Genomic DNA, 18,163 nt, shown 5'->3' on the forward strand with positions numbered 1-18,163 from the left:
CAACTGGGTGAGACTCCGCTTATTCAGGCTGGCCAGCCTACGAGGCCAGGAAACTGCCTCTCTGGCCTTGCCACTTCCGGAAATCTGGGTGGACACGCACCAGTTTCTGGGAACACTGGCTGACCCGGCCCTCACACATCTCTTAAATGATTCTGCTTGTCAATCAGACAGAGACATCGAAGGGGCTACGTGCAGTTATGCAGGGCCCATTCTGCACACTCGCAGAATGGGCCCTGCGCATGCGCTGATTCCCGATAATCGTGAATCTGTGTTCAGCTTTGCATGCACTGCTGAATCAGGCCCTCTGGCCAACACTTCTCTTAACTGACAAACCACTCTGCCATAAGTGCATAGTTACCCTCCCACACATGCCACCATATGCTTACCAATTAACGCACACTGGCGTATCTTTTCCTTGCATGCAAATAGAGGAATAATCATTCATGAACCCCAGTGGGAAATGGAAGGAAGTTGTTCAGGAATGGACAATCATAATAGGGAAGGTGTCAGGTGAGGGAGAAAAGACCACGTCATAGGAGACATTGCTGATAAGACTAAATATCACTATAGTTAGTAGAATTATTGCAATTTAATATACAGAATTACATAAAAATGACATTTACATTTACTGCCTTCAGGAGTGGCAGTGACCAGTGTTAACCCCGGAATTGTGATGACAGATACCATGCGGAATTACAACATCTTAATGAGATCTATCTTTAGAGTCATTGGATTCTTCTTCTTTAAGGTGAGAACAGTCTCCTTCATCTGTCGTTGTTTTACTGCTAAATTGTTATCTAAATCTTCCCATTCTTCCACCCTCGGTCACTCTATATTTCATCATCATATCTCACTCATCCATTCCCCATCATCTCCCCATCATGTCTCCCTGACCCATTCCCCATCCTGTCTCACTGATCCATTCCCCATCATCTCCCCATCCTGTCTCACTGATCCATTCCCCATCATCTCCCCATCCTATCTCACTTATCCATTGCCCATCATCTCCCCATCCTGTCACCCTGATCCATTCCCCATCCTGTCTCACTTATCCATTCCCCATCACACCCCCATTCTGTCTGACTCATTCATTCCCCATCCTATCTCATTCATCCATTTCTCATCCTCTATCACTCATCCATTCCCCATCATCTCCCTATACTGTCTCATTTATCCATTCCCCATCATCTCACCATCCTGTATCATTCATCCATTCTCCATCCTATCTCATTCACCCATTCCCCATCATCTCCCTATACTGTCTCATTTATCCATTCCCCATCATCTCACCATCCTGTATCATTCATCCATTCTCCATCCTATCTCATTCACCCATTCCCCATCATCTCCCCATCCTGTCTCCCTGATCCATTCCCCATCCTGTCTCCATGATCCATTCCCCATCCTGTCTCCCTGATCCATTCCCCATCATCTCCCCATCCTGTCGCCCTGATCCATTCCCCATCCTGTCGCCCTGATCCATTCCCCATCCTGTCTCACTTATCCATTCCCCATCCTGTCTCCCTGATCCATTCCCCATCCTGTCTCCCTGATCCATTCCCCATCCTGTCTCCCTGATCCATTCCCCATCCTGTCTCCCTGATCCATTGCCCATCCTGTCTCCCTGATAGATTCCCCATCCTGTCTCCCTGATCCATTCCCCATCATCTCCCCATCCTGTCGCCCTGATCCATTCCCCATCCTGTCTCCCTGACCCATTCCCCATCATCTCCCCATCCTGTCTCCCTGATCCATTCCCCATCCTGTCTCCCTGATCCATTCCCCATCATCTCCCCATCCTGTCGCCCTGATCCATTCCCCATCCTGTCGCCCTGATCCATTCCCCATCCTGTCTCACTTATCCATTCCCCATCCTGTCTCCCTGATCCATTCCCCATCCTGTCTCCCTGATCCATTCCCCATCCTGTCTCCCTGATCCATTCCCCATCCTGTCTCCCTGATCCATTCCCCATCCTGTCTCCCTGATCCATTGCCCATCCTGTCTCCCTGATAGATTCCCCATCCTGTCTCCCTGATAGATTCCCCATCCTGTCTCCCTGATCCATCCCCATCATCTCCCCATCCTGTCGCCCTGATCCATTCCCCATCCTGTCTCCCTGATCCATTCCCCATCATCTCCCCATCCTGTCGCCCTGATCCATTCCCCATCCTGTCTCCCTGACCCATTCCCCATCATCTCCCCATCCTGTCTCCCTGATCCATTCACCATCCTGTCGCCCTGATCCATTCCCCATCATCTCCCCATCCTGTCACCCTGATCCATTCCCCATCCTGTCTCACTTATCCATTCCCCATCACACCCCCATTCTGTCTGATTCATTCATTCCCCATCCTATCTCATTCATCCATTTCTCATCCTCTATCACTCATCCATTCCCCATCATCTCCCTATACTGTCTCATTTATCCATTCCCCATCATCTCTCCATCTTGTATCATTCACCCATTCCCCATCATCTCCCCATCCTGTCTCCCTGATCCATTCCCCATCCTGTCTCCCTGATCCATTCCCCATCCTGTCTCCCTGATCCATTCCCCATCATCTCCCCATCCTGTCGCCCTGATCCATTCCCCATCATCTTCCCATCCTGTCTCCCTGATCCATTCCCCATCCTGTCTCCCTGATCCATTCCCCATCATCTCCCCATCCTGTCGCCCTGATCCATTCCCCATCATCTTCCCATCCTGTCGCCCTGATCCATTCCCCATCCTGTCGCCCTGATCCATTCCCCATCATCTCCCCATCCTGTCGCCCTGATCCATTCCCCATCCTGTCTCCCTGATCCATTCCCCATCCTGTCTCCCTGATCCATTCCCCATCATCTCCCCATCCTGTCTCCCTGATCCATTCCCCATCATCTCCCCATCCTGTCTCCCTGATCCATTCCCCATCATCTCCCCATCCTGTCGCCCTGATCCATTCCCCATCATCTCCCCATCCTGTCTCATTCATTCATCCATTCCCCATCATCTCCCCATCCTGCCTCACTTGTTCATTCCCATAATCTCTCCATCCGGTTTCAGTCCATTCTCCTCCCTCATCTGTTCCTCATTCTGGATCTCTCACCCGGTCACTGTCCTGTTTACATATTCCTCCCTCAATCTGTTCCCCAATCTGTTTCTTTAATCTGGTCCCTGTCCTGTCTCCTTCCTCTTCCTCATCTGTTCCTAATCCTGTATATTTCATCTGGTACCTGTCCTGTCTCCATCTTCTTCACACATCTGTTCCCCATCCTGTATCTCTCACCCGATCCCTGTCCTGTCTCATTCCTCTTCCTCCCTCATCTGTTCCCCATCCTATATCTCTCACCCGGTCCCTGTCTCATTCCTCTTCCTCCCTCATCTGTTCCCCATCCTATATCTCTCACCCGGTCCCTGTCTCATTCCTCTCTCTCCCTCAGCTGTTCCCCATCCTATATCTCTCACCCGGTCCCTGTCTCATTCTTCTTCCCCCCTCAGCTGTTCCCCATCCTATATCTCTCACCCGGTCCCTGTCTCATTCCTCTTCCTCCCTCTTCTGTTCCCCATCCTATATCTCTCACCTGGTCCCTGTCCTGTCTCCTTCCTCCCTCATCTGTTCCCCATCCTATATCTCTCACCTGGTCCCTGTCCTGTCTCCTTCCTCCCTCTTTAGAGTCATTGGATTCTTCTTCTTTAAGGTGAGAACAGTCTCCTTCATCTGTCGTTGTTTTACTGCTAAATTGTTATCTAAATCTTCCCATTCTTCCACCCTCTGTCACTCTATATTTCATCATCATATCTCACTCATCCATTCCCCATCATCTCCCCATCCTGTCTCACTCAACCATTCCCCATCATCTCCCCATCCTGTCTCCCTGATCCATTCCCCATCCTGTCTCACTGATCCATTCCCCATCATCTCCCCATCCTGTCTCACTGATCCATTCCCCATAATCTCCCCATCCTGTCTCACTCATCCATTCCCCATCATCTCGCCATCCTGTCTCACTCATCCATTCCTCATCATCTCCCCATCCTCTCACCATCCTATCTCACTTATCCATTGCCCATCATATCCCCATCCTGTATCATTCATCCATTCTCCATCCTATCTCATTCACCCATTCCCCATCATCTCCCCATTCTGTCTCCCTGATCCATTCCCCATCCTGTCTCCCTGATCCATTCCCCATCCTGTCTCCCTGATCCATTCCCCATCCTGTCTCCCTGATCCATTCCCCATCCTGTCTCCCTGATCCATTCCCCATCCTGTCTCCCTGATCCATTCCCCATCATCTCCCCATCCTGTCGCCCTGATCCATTCCCCATCCTGTCTCCCTGATCCATTCCCCATCATCTCCCCATCCTGTCTCCCTGATCCATTCCCCATCCTGTCTCCCTGATCGATTCACCATCCTGTCGCCCTGATCCATTCCCCATAATCTCCCCATCCTGTCGCCCTGATCCATTCTCCATCCTGCCGCCCTGATCCATTCCCCACCATCTCGCCATCCTGTCTCATTCATTCCCCTTCATCTTCCCATCCTATCTCATTCATCCATTCCCCATCATCTCCCCATCCTGCCTCACTTGTTCATTCCCATAATCTCTCCATCCGGTTTCAGTCCATTCTCCTCTCTCATCTGTTCCTCATTCTGGATCTCTCACCAGGTCACTGTCCTGTTTACATATTCCTCCCTCAATCTGTTCCCCAATGTTTCTTTAATCTGGTCCCTGTCCTGTCTCCTCCCTCATCTGTTCCTAATCCTGTATATTTCATCTGGTACCTGTCCTGTCTCCATCTTCTTCACACATCTGTTCCCCATCCTGTATCTCTCACCTGGTCCCTGTCCTGTCTCTTTCCTCTTCCTCCCTCTTCTGTTCCCTACTTACCATTCTACCAGAGATTTCTGTGAAATCTCCTGTATTGTGCTATTAGTACATAGCTATAATTCATAATCATTTTCTGAAAGAAAAGCTTGATATAAAGGGACCTTGGCCAGTTAAAGCTACATTTAGCTAGGGCCAGGATAATGACCAAATCACATCCTATGTGACATAAAACGCAATCCCTCAGTTTTCAACCAAGACGTGATGGAAGGTGCGTACACTCTTGCGATATTGCATGAATGGCCCGACGATTGAATGGGTGTGTACCCAGCTTTACGTATATATTTGCTGTTCTGCCGGGGAGAGCACAGCCACGACCAAGTACTGAACCAGCTAGCCACATACACTCAGTCAAACTACATGTTGTAACCGGATTATGTCACTACAGAATTACCCACTCACCTATGTCTTCTGCTGATTTATTTGTGAATCATAGGCTTCTTAAATACCACATTATATTATGCAGAATTACAGAGACTATATTTTATAAAATATATATAATAAATATAATTTTTTCATTTGTAATGCATTCATTTAGAGCTCTATTCATCATAACTTAATTTTTACAAGAGCAGGTGAAAAAGGAGAGTTTTGGTAAAACTTACCTTTGTTAACTCTTTCTTCGAAGTCCATAGGGGAGACAATGGGGTGTAGGTGGGAAATGGAGGACCGGACACCAACAGCAAAGATTTTCAATCCCAGGATGCTCAGGTTCTTCCCCCTATATCCTGACCACAGCATGAGGACAACTCAGTTTTGTTAACAAGCCCAAGGCAGTCGCAGGACAGGAGAGAAGGAAGACTGGTACACTGAAGAATCACACTCAGAGAAGGAAACAAGTAACCAAAAAAAGAAACCCATAGAAGCCAAGTGCGTCAGGGTGTGTGCCCTGTGAACCCTATGGACTTCGAAGAAAGAGAGTTAATAAGGGTATGTTTTACCATAACTATCCTTTTCTTCTTCAGGGTCCATAGGGCTCCACAGGGAGACAATATGCATGTCCCAAAGCAATTGTTCAAGGGCAGGGATGCTCCTAAGCTGATAGAAGAACCCTACACCAGAAGGAAACATCCTGAGAGGAAAATGTATCAAAGGCATAAAACCTAAGAAAGGTGTGGACAGAGGACCATGTAGCCACCTTGCATAGCTGTTCAGCAGAGGTGCCACGCCGGGCTGCCCATGAGGGACCCACAGAGCAAGTATAATGAGCAGATTATGTAGCCGGCTCAGGAAGGCCAGTCTGCGTGTAAGCCTGTGAGATAGTCATGCAACTACCTCACAGAGCCTGTTTGTTAGCTGGCCATCCCTTCTTGTGGAATCCATATAGGTAGAAGAGGGAGTCCGATATCCTCTAGTATGGTCCATGTAGATCTTCAGAGCACAGACCACATCCACAGAGGCCTCACCTGCCAAGAGATGTGGTGATTGAAAGGCCGAAACCATAATCTCCCTATTAAAGTGGAAACGAGAAACCACCTTGGGAAGGAAACCCGGGCGCGTTCTAAGAAGGGCCTTGTCCCAATGAAAGATTAAAAAAGGGGGAGCAACAAGAAAGTGCTCCAAAATCTGATACCCTACGGGCAGATTCTATAGCCATAAGAAACAGAGTCTTTGCAGTGAGCCACTTGACATCTACTGATTCTAGGGGTTCGAATGGAGGTTCCTAAAGTGCGTGGAGAACCGCTGACAAATCACACTTAGCCACAAAAGGAACATAGTGGGGTTGTATATGAAGAACACCTTGCAGGAAGGTGTGAACAGCCAGTAGAGGAGCAATCTTGCGCTGGAACCAGATGGAGAGAGCAGAGACGTGCACTTTCAGAGATGCTAGGTAGGCTCCAAGATCCAATCCAGCCTGAAGAAAGGCAAGAATTCTAGAAACCTTAAAAACTTGAGGGTCATAGTTTCTAGGAGTACACCACTAGAAATATGTATGCCATACCCGGTGATAAATTCTGTCCGAGGCCGGTTTACGTGCTCTGAGCATGGTCTGGACCACAGAGCTAGAAAATCCCTCATCCCTTAGGAGGGATGTCTCAAGAGCCAATCCATTAAAGACAGGCGGGCGAGGTCTGGATGTAGACAGGGACCCTGAGACAACAGGTTTTAGAGGAAGTTGAAGAGGATCGTCTATGGAGAGACTTTGAAGTTCGGAGGGACCAATGGCATCTAGGCCAAGCCGGATCTACCAACAGCTCTGTGAACTTCCGAGGAAGAAGGGATATTGGAGGGAAGAGGTATGCCAAGTGGAAGGTCCACTTCACAGATAATGCAACCATGAAGGCCGCGTTGGGATCCCTTGTCCTGGCTCCATGTGCTGGAAGTTTGTGGTTGTGTCCTGAGGCCAGGAGGTCCACATCCGGTAGACCCCATTTGTCCATCAGGCACTGAAAGACTTCTGGATGTAGAGACCACTCTTCTGCATGCACGTCGTGACGGCTGAGGAAATCCGCTTACCAATTGAGAATTCCTGGGATGAACACTACGGAGATGGCTGGGAGATGGCGTTCGGCCCATGTGAGAATGCAGGACACTTCTGCCATTGCTGTCCGGCTTTGAGTGCCTCCTTGGTGATTAAGGTATGCCACTGCCATGGCCTGTACTTGTTCTGGCCTGCCCTGAAGAATATCCTGAGCCAGAGTGTGAGCTCTGTGATGGCTTGAAGTTCCAGGATGTTGACTGGTAAGACCGCCTCGGCTGGAGTCCAGCAGCCTTGGAAGAAGTGCTCACTGCGCCTCACCCATGGATGCTTACATCCGTGGTGAGGAGTGCCCTGTCCAGGATCCAAAAGGAATGTCCCTTGTTTAAGTGCGATGTCTGTAGTCACCAGGCTAGGGACAGGCGAACCTCCAGGGAGAGGTCCATCGTCTGGGATCTGAGCAAATGGGGCAGCCCGTTCCACCTGGACCTGAGAGTCCAGGAGAGCTCCCAGATGCACCATTCTTTGGGAAAGTGTCAAGAAAGACTTTTTCCAGTTGATCAGCCAACCGTGCGCTTTTAGAAAGGCAATGGCTACCTGCAGATGGGGGTGAAAAATTTCTGGGGACCTGGCCAACAGCAAGAGATCGTCTAAGTATGGGAGCAGATATATAATAATAAATCGCAAGTTTGCGCAGATATACTGTATAGGAAAAAACAGCCTCCCACAACCGAGGGATTTTACCACTTCCCAACAAAAAACAATAAAAATGGTCAAGGGAATGGCGCTAATTTTCCACAGGATATAAAAAAAAAGTCCCAACTTAATCCATAAAAGAATCTAAAAAAAGAGATATATATCAAGGTAGTGACTGAACAGTTCCATCCACAATTGTGAGTATACGTCCTCTTTATTCCACAAGATCAGTCCCAGATAGTGTTCAGATGTTCATTTCCCCATCTATGTATTTCACGTACAGGGATCATTAAATCTCAAAAAATACCATTTTTATTGTAGCTAGGTGGTCCGCAATTTTTGACAGCACCTGTCAAAAAGTAGCCCAGGGTGGGTCCTGAGGAGAGGACACCGGGGCTGATGTGCCCGGGGCAGTATAACAAGATGCACAAAGACCATCCTGAATGAGGTCCTCTGAAGCTAAGCCTGCTGAGCAGGACTTGCAGGACACCAGAGTGGGGGGAGCATCAGGCTGCTTGTTATTCTTGCCTCTGCCAGACATAGCTGCAAGAACAATGTAACACACAATCTGACACAGTGCAGTGAACCCCCTATACCTTAGTATGCATTCGGTATGATTTACCGCTGGCCGAAAATCCCAGCACCGGCAGCCCGACAGAGGAGGAAATCCTGATCGTCCTAAAAGTAAGTATAGCTAATCTAATTTTACCCCCTGTCCCTAACCCTCCTTTAGGGTGCCTAAATCTAACTCCCCCTTCCCCGCCGCCTAAACCTAAGTCCCCCGCGGGGGTGCCTAACCCTAACCCTGTCCCTCTTTCCCTAGCCTGACCCTAACCTCCCGGGGGGGGGTGCCTAACCTTAAGTCCCCCCCCCCGGGAGCCCTAAACCTAACCCTCCTTCCCCGCGCGGCAGTCCGTGCCCGGCATCCCTTCGATCGGGATGCCGGGCACCGGTTTCCCGGCGTCGGTTAAATGACAGGTGTCTAGATTTAGACGCCTGTCATGTAACCCTCACCCGGGATTAAGTAGTCTGGAAGCCGGCGGTCGGCATTGTGTCCACCGGCTTCCTGTACGTATACGCTTAGTATACTAGTGTCATTATAGTAGCATAAAGGGAAAGGTATAAGCTGACAATAATAGGAAAACAGACAGCAGCGCTACCACATACAATGCAGAATATACAATATAACTGCAGTGGGCACTAAAATCAACTACCAGCAGTGGCTGGTAGGATATAGCACTGTATAAACCTGGGCCTTGGGAGAGGTATACAAGGAGACTGGACCCAGCGTTCCCGGAGACCTGATGCAGAAAATGGCTGCCGTGAGTCTCAGAGGGGGCGGAGGGTGAGGGAGGAGCAGCTCAGGGAGCTGCAAGACCGCAGTGGAATGTCGCCCTGAGCTGGGGGAGGGGACGTAGGGAGAGCACCTTCTCCCCTATGATGACATTAACCACCTGGTACCCTGGCTTTAACCGTTGCCCTGCGCCAGTGCTTGTAGTGCCCTGGTGGTCTAGTGGAGTCCCGGACGCACCGATGTCCACACTAGCGCCTTTGGTCTGTCTCCTGAGACCGGAGGCAAGACTGCGCATAGAAGCGGATGCCCGCCAGCGGAGATCCCCCTTACCAGTCCCCTTGAGTCCTGGCTGAAGTCATATGGCGCCATATAAATAAAGGATAATAATAATAATAATAATAAGTCTGGGGCCCTGCTAGCTAGGTCCCTCTTGGAACCCAGAGTACCTAGCCAAGGGCTGGTGTCACGGCGCCACGGAGGGGTGATGGAGCAGCAGTGCAGACACACAAAGGACTGCCTTGCGCTGCTGCTCAGTTAGAATAAATTAAATAAAATTAAATCATAAATATAAGCTTGGGCTGCTTAATAGCCGCCCCACTGTTATAATGGTGATCCAGCTCCTGTGGGACACCAATGAAACTGAGTTGCCCTCAGGCTGTGGGCGGGGTATAGGGGGAAGGACCAGAGCATCCTGGGATTGAAAAGCTTTGCTGTTGGTGTCCGGTCCTTCAAGTTCCACCTACACCCCAATGTCTCCCTGTGGAGCCCTGTTGACAATGAAGAAGAAATGAACATTTTCACCTGCTTTTGTAGAAATTAAGTTTTCGGGCCATTCATCAATAAGGTAAAGAAGGAGATATCATGGAATGGCCGCTGTCCTCATACACTAGTATCACAGATATCTCCTGCTTACCTTCCTCTCCTGGAATGTCCCGCTGTCCTCATACACTAATATCTCCTACTTACCTTTCTCTCCCGGAATGGCCGCTGTCCTCGTACACTAGTATCACAGATATCTCCTGCTTACCTTTCTCTCCTGGAATGGCCGCTGTCCTCATACACTAATATCACAGATATCTCCTGCTTACCTTCCTCTCCTGGAATGGCCGCTGTCCTCATACACTAGTATGACAGATATCTCCTGCTTTCCTTTCTCTCCTGGAATGGCCGCTGTCCTCATACACTAGTATCACAGATATCTCCTGCTTACCTTCCTCTCCCGGAATGGCCGCTATCCCCGTACACTAGTATCACAGATATCTCCTGCTTCCGTTCCTCTCCCGGAATGGCCACTGTCCCCATACACTAGTATCACAGATATCTCCTGCTTACCTTCCTCTCCGGGAATGGCCGCTGTCCTCATACACTAGTATCACAGATATCTCCTGCTTACCTTCCTCTCCTGGAATGGCCGCTGTCCTCATACACTAGTATCACAGATATCTCCTGCTTACCTTTCTCTCCTGGAATGGCCGCTGTCCTCATACACTAGTATCACAGATATCTCCTGCTTACCTTTCTCTACTGGAATGGCCGCTGTCCTCATACACTAGTATCACATATATCTCCGGCTTACCTTCCTCTCCTGGAATGGCCGCTATCCCCATACACTAGTATCACAGATATCTCCTGCTTACCTTTCTCTCCTGGAATGGCCGCTGTCCTCATACACTAGTATCACAGATATCTCCTGCTTACCTTCCTCTCCTGGAATGGCCGCTATCCCCATACACTAGTATCACAGATATCTCCTGCTTACCTTTCTCTCCTGGAATGGCCGCTGTCCTCATACACGAGTATCACAGATATCTCCTGATTACCTTCCTCTCCCGGAATGGCCGCTGTCCCCATACACTAGTATCACAGATATCTCCTGCTTACCTTTCTCTCCCAGAATGGCCCGCTGTCCTCATACACTAGTATCACAGATATCTCCTGCTTACCTCTCTCTCCCGGAATGGCCCGCTGTCCCCATACACTAGTATCACAGATATCTCCTGCTTACCTCTCTCTCCCAGAATGGCCGCTGTCCCCATACACTAGTATCACAGATATCTCCTGCTTACCTTTCTCTCCCAGAATGGCCCGCTGTCCCCATACACTAGTATCACAGATATCTCCTGCTTACCTCTCTCTCCCGGAATGGCCCGCTGTCCCCATACACTAGTATCACAGATATCTCCTGCTTACCTCTCTCTCCCGGAATGGCCGCTGTCCCCATACACTAGTATCACAGATATCTCCTGCTTTCCTTCCTCTCCCGGAATGGCCGCTATCCCCATACACTAGTATCACAGATATCTCCTGCTTACCTTTCTCTCCCGGAATAGCCGCTGTCCTCATACACTAGTATCACAGATATCTCCTGCTTCCCTTCCTCTCCCGGAATGGCCCACTGTCCCCATACAATAGTATCACAGATATCTCCTGCTTACCTTCCTCTCCTGGAATGGCCGCTGTCCTCATACACTAGTATCACAGATATCTCCTGCTTTCCTTCCTCTCCCGGAATGGCCGCTATCCCCATACACTAGTATCACAGATATCTCCTGCTTACCTTTCTCTCCCGGAATAGCCGCTGTCCTCATACACTAGTATCACAGATATCTCCTGCTTACCTTTCTCTCCCGGAATGGACAGCTGTCCCCATACACTAGTATCACAGATATCTCCTGCTTACCTTCCTCTCCCGGAATGGCCCGCTGTCCCCATACACTAGTATCACAGATATCTCCTGCTTACCTCTCTCTCCCGGAATGGCCGCTGTCCCCATACACTAGTATCACAGATATCCCCTGCTTTCCTTCCTCTCCCGGAATGGCCGCTATCCCCATACACTAGTATCACAGATATCTCCTGCTTACCTTTCTCTCCCGGAATAGCCGCTGTCCCCATACACTAGTATCACAGATATCTCCTGCTTACCTTCCTCTCCCGGAATGGCCCGCTGTCCCCATACACTAGTATCACAGATATCTCCTGCTTTCCTTTCTCTCCTGGAATGGCCGCTGTCCTCATACACTAGTATCACAGATATCTCCTGCTTACCTTCCTCTCCCGGAATGGCCGCTATCCCCGTACACTAGTATCACAGATATCTCCTGCTTCCCTTCCTCTCCCGGAATGGCCACTGTCCCCATACACTAGTATCACAGATATCTCCTGCTTACCTTCCTCTCCTGGAATGGCCGCTGTCCTCATACACTAGTATCACAGATATCTCCTGCTTCCCTTCCTCTCCCGGAATGGCCCACTGTCCCCATACAATAGTATCACAGATATCTCCTGCTTACCTTCCTCTCCTGGAATGGCCGCTGTCCTCATACACTAGTATCACAGATATCTCCTGCTTACCTTTCTCTCCTGGAATGGCCGCTGTCCTCATACACTAGTATCACAGATATCTCCTGCTTACCTTTCTCTACTGGAATGGCCGCTGTCCTCATACACTAGTATCACATATATCTCCGGCTTACCTTCCTCTCCTGGAATGGCCGCTATCCCCATACACTAGTATCACAGATATCTCCTGCTTACCTTTCTCTCCTGGAATGGCCGCTGTCCTCATACACTAGTATCACAGATATCTCCTGCTTACCTTCCTCTCCTGGAATGGCCGCTATCCCCATACACTAGTATCACAGATATCTCCTGCTTACCTTTCTCTCCTGGAATGGCCGCTGTCCTCATACACGAGTATCACAGATATCTCCTGATTACCTTCCTCTCCCGGAATGGCCGCTGTCCCCATACACTAGTATCACAGATATCTCCTGCTTACCTTTCTCTCCCAGAATGGCCCGCTGTCCTCATACACTAGTATCACAGATATCTCCTGCTTACCTCTCTCTCCCGGAATGGCCCGCTGTCCCCATACACTAGTATCACAGATATCTCCTGCTTACCTCTCTCTCCCAGAATGGCCGCTGTCCCCATACACTAGTATCACAGATATCTCCTGCTTACCTTTCTCTCCCAGAATGGCCCGCTGTCCCCATACACTAGTATCACAGATATCTCCTGCTTACCTCTCTCCCGGAATGGCCCGCTGTCCCCATACACTAGTATCACAGATATCTCCTGCTTACCTCTCTCTCCCGGAATGGCCGCTGTCCCCATACACTAGTATCACAGATATCTCCTGCTTTCCTTCCTCTCCCGGAATGGCCGCTATCCCCATACACTAGTATCACAGATATCTCCTGCTTACCTTTCTCTCCCGGAATAGCCGCTGTCCTCATACACTAGTATCACAGATATCTCCTGCTTACCTTTCTCTCCAGGAATGGCCCGCTGTCCCCATACACTAGTATCACAGATATCTCCTGCCTACCGTCCTCTCCCGGAATGGACAGCTGTCCCCATACACTAGTATCACAGATATCTCCTGCTTACCTTCCTCTCCCGGAATGGCCCGCTGTCCCCATACACTAGTATCACAGATATCTCCTGCTTACCTTCCTCTCCAGGAATGGCCCGCTGTCCCCATACACTAGTATCACAGATATCTCCTGCCTACCTTCCTCTCCCGGAATGGACAGCTGTCCCCATACACTAGTATCACAGATATCTCCTGCTTACCTTCCTCTCTCGGAATGGCCCGCTGTCCCCATACACTAGTATCACAGATATCTCCTGCTTACCTTCCTCTCCCGGAATGGCCCGCTGTCCTCATACACTAGTATCACAGATATCTCCTACTTACCTTCCTCTCCCGGAATGGCCATCTGTCCCCATACACTAGTATGACAGATATCTCCTGCTTTCCTTTCTCTCCTGGAATGGCCGCTGTCCTCATACACTAGTATCACAGATATCTCCTGATTACCTTCCTCTCCTGGAATGGCCGCTGTCCTCATACACTAGTATCACAGATATCTCCTGCTTACCTTTCTCTCCTGGAATGGCCGCTGTCCTCATACACTAGTATCACAGATTTCTCCTACTTACCTTCCTCTCCTGGAATGGCCGCTATCCCCATACACTAGTATCACAGATATCTCCTGCTTACCTTTCTCTCCTGGAATGGCCGCTGTCCTCATACACTAGTATCACAGATATCTCCTGATTACCTTCCTCTCCCGGAATGGCCGCTGTCCCCATACACTAGTATCACAGATCTCTCCTGCTTACCTTTCTCTCCCAGAATGGCCCGCTGTCCTCATACACTAGCATCACAGATATCTCCTGCTTACCTTTCTCTCCCAGAATGGCCCGCTGTCCCCATACACTAGTATCACAGATATCTCCTGCTTACCTCTCTCTCCCGGAATGGCCCGCTGTCCCCATACACTAGTATCACAGATATCTCCTGCTTTCCTTCCTCTCCCGGAATGGCCGCTATCCCCATACACTAGTATCACAGATATCTCCTGCTTACCTTTCTCTCCTGGAATGGCCACTGTCCTCATACACTAGTATCACAGATATCTCCTGCTTACCTTTCTCTCCTGGAATGGCCACTGTCCTCATACACTAGTATCACAGATATCTCCTGATTACCTTCCTCTCCCGGAATGGCCGCTGTCCCCATACACTAGTATGGGGAGCGAATTACATTATTTTTGGAGCTTGACTGCGGGAGCATTCGCCAACTTCAGATGGCGCTTGTTCCTGCTCCCAGCCTGCTCCTTTCCTATGGGAAGGAGTGCTGGGTCTTGAAGAAGGATCCTTTCAGATGCCTCCACCCCTGTCCGGCTCCTTCCACTGGATGTCTGGGCTCTTGTGTGCATGCGTGACCAGGCGCACTAGTTACACTGCTCTGAAATTATCCGGGGAGACAGCTGATTTTTGGATCAGGAATGCTGAATTTTTCCGGCGTTTGCTAAGAGTTCAAATGTCAATTATCGGAGTCCGTTCATACCTCCATAATTAACATGATGAATAGAACCCCAATCCTGTATGTCAACTAAGCAGGCAGATTGTAAATAATATAATGTTTGCACTATCATAATGGATTAGCAGCAAAAAAAAATGCTAACGAGCACTACACTGAAGAACTAAAAAAGATTTGGGACTGCAAATGGGAGGGGGCTGACTGGTAGTGGGAGGAGTAATGACTGGAAAGAGGAGGAGCCAGGATTCATTCTTAAATTGCCACCATCCCCTAAAAGAGAAGTCTCTATCCGTCCCTCCTATCCTGCCTCACCCGTAAATTCCCTGTACTACCTAACTCGTACATTCCCTGCCTTACCATTTCCTATTCTGCCTTACTCATATATTCCCTGTCCTGCCTTACTCTTATATTCCCTGTCCTGTCTTACTCTTATATTCTCTATTCTGCCTTACTCTTATATTCTCTATTCTGCCTTACTCTTATATTCCCTGTCCTGCCTTACTCTTATATTCCCTGTCCTGCCTTACTCTTATATTCCCTGTCCTGCCTTACTCTTATATTCCCTGTCCTGCCTTACTCTTATATTCCTTGTCCTGCCTTACTTGTACTGACCTGCCATTTCCTGTCTTTACTCACTTGTGCTTTCCCTGTCCTGTCACTCATACATTCCCTGTCCTGTCACTCATACATTCCCTGTCCTGCCTCCCCCCACCATTCCCTGTCCTGTCACTCATACATTCCCTGTCCTGTCACTCATACATTCCCTGTCCTGTCACTCATACATTCCCTGTCCTGCCTCCCCCCACCATTCCCTGTCCTGCCTCCCCCCACCATTCCCTGTCCTGCCTCCCCCCATTCCCTGTCCTGCCTCACCCATCTCTTTCCTGACTTCTCTCAATCTTAGAGCTCAGATGAGGGGGCTGCCAGCACCATTTACTGCGCAGTATCGGAGGAGGCTGAGGGGCTGACAGGAAAGTACATTGAAAGTGAATGTTCCATTGTGCAGCCTTCCCAGAAGACTCGGGATCCAGCCGTCAACAAGAAAGTTTGGGAGGCATGTGAGTCGGCGACTAATCTAAATGCTGATCCAGGAAAATGACCAACTATGTAACTTGTGGACAAGAGAAAAACATTATATTTTATATAAAGTTCAATAAATAAAGTTATGTGTGTGTCATTGATCATCATTTGGTGGTAATGCCAGACGGGTGTGTATCATTAGGTCTACATTGTCTAGATAGACAATGGAAGATAGACAGGGAATAGGTCGACAGGGACTGAAGGTTGACACACTAAAGGTCGACGGTTACTGAAGGTCGACATGGCCATTAGGTAGACACTCATATAGTCGACACCTTTATTTCTTTTTTCTAGCCCTAATATTCACCCTAACCTTGGTGCCTAACTCTAACCCTCTGTGTGTCGACCTAATGACCAGGTTGACCTTCAGTACCTGTCAACCTTCTTACTAGTCAACCTTTAGTGTGTCGACCTTTAGATACTGTCGACATTCAGTCCCTGTCGACCTATTGCCTGTCTATCTTCAATTATCTGCACAAACATTGTCTATCTACAAAATGTAGACCTGATGAGCGGATCACCTGCCGGACACTGAAGGATCGTCCCCCAGTGTAACACCTGCCCCTTCTGAGATCCCTACTAAAGATCCCATCCCGGCCTGCTCTTTGTGTGACATGATCCCATCTACTCCACACAGGAGGACAATTAGGACCTGACGCAGAGCTGGACGCAGTTTAGATTCCTTGGCAAATGACCAATGTGCTTGGGAGCCACACTGCGCATGTGCTGCGATGGTCTTGTGACGGCGGTCGCAGTATAACTGACTGACAATGACCATTTGGCGGATTGGCGTAAAAAACGCAGACATGTCGCAACCATTTCAGGGGGGTGTCGCGAGCAGCGACTGCATCTGCGGACACAGGGCCTGATTCGTTACGGATCGCAGCTGCGATTGTGCACGCAGAACGCTACAAAAATATAATAATGTTTGCAACCGCAATGCCGTCACAGCACAACATAAAGACACCCACATCCCCTTACTCACATCTAGAATACCTAGCAAGTCTGCGAAACCATCGATACCATCGAGTAACATCGGAGCCTCACGCACACTTACACCAGGACAGACCTTACTCAGAGATTACCAACCTTCCTGTACACAGTGAGGACCTCAGAGTCGGTCGTAAGCGGCCGCTAGGCCGGACGCATAACAACCGAGAAACTGAAAAAGGAAGCAATCGCACGGCCGGTCGGTCGCAACCAAAGTGACGCCCATACATGAACAATACAGCTCCTCTAGCTAGCGAGTGATAGCAGCTAGCGATCGAGTCAGTCGTTGTCTGTCGCTGTATGTTAATTTTCTTCTGCTGGTTGGGGCCGCTTGTGTTGTGCGCAAATTACATAAAAAAATAAACAAAAAACCGCATAGAATAAGCCATCCCCATGATATACGTTTATTCTTATTATTCTCTAATGCAAACGCAACTGAATTAATTACAAGCCAATTAGCAGTGTTATTAGCTACAACAAATGATTATTAGCTGCTTGCATTGTGTGGCTCAAAAAAGAAACATCAATCCTAACATCAATAACATTCGATAGTATCGATTGTACTCTGGGGCTTGCGAGAGCACATGCCCAACCTCAAGCTGTACGATCAGCCGGCCTCTAACCTGCTCGCAGAGTGACGTTTTACTACTTCCGGCCTTCTATGTCGGTCGTAGCAGGAAATTTATGTATGCCCCTAAAACGCCCTGAAAACGGTGAGGAACGCCTGCGTTTTTAGACCACCACCCCCGTCACCACCCACAAACGGCCTTTCATGTCAATCAACTCTCGGAAGCCACTTCCTGCTCGTAAGCCGTACGATCGACAGCATTTTGGATCGCAAGGTCTCGTACACACATGCGCACAACTAACCGTACGCATGTGTGGTTTGGACACATCGGATGCGTACGACCGAGCGGCCGCTTACGACCGACTCTGAATGAGTTCCTGAGAGGTCAGGCTGCGTGTCATCGGTACCA

At 49.2% G+C, this 18,163-nt stretch overlaps 1 long non-coding RNA gene across 1 annotated transcript; it reads left to right on the forward strand.

Moving 5' to 3' along the window:
* Positions 1–585: 585 nt before the first annotated feature.
* LOC148430427 (uncharacterized) lies at positions 586–16,282 on the forward strand. The gene is made up of 2 exons (XR_015877507.1): positions 586–748; positions 16,021–16,282. It is a non-coding gene; the product is annotated as an uncharacterized LOC148430427 (long non-coding RNA).
* The last annotated feature ends 1,881 nt before the right edge of the window (positions 16,283–18,163 follow it).

Source organism: Taudactylus pleione, unplaced genomic scaffold, assembly GCF_031769625.1.
Source record: "Taudactylus pleione unplaced genomic scaffold, aTauple2 ptg003824l, whole genome shotgun sequence".
In the NCBI taxonomy this organism is placed as follows: domain Eukaryota; kingdom Metazoa; phylum Chordata; class Amphibia; order Anura; family Myobatrachidae; genus Taudactylus; species Taudactylus pleione.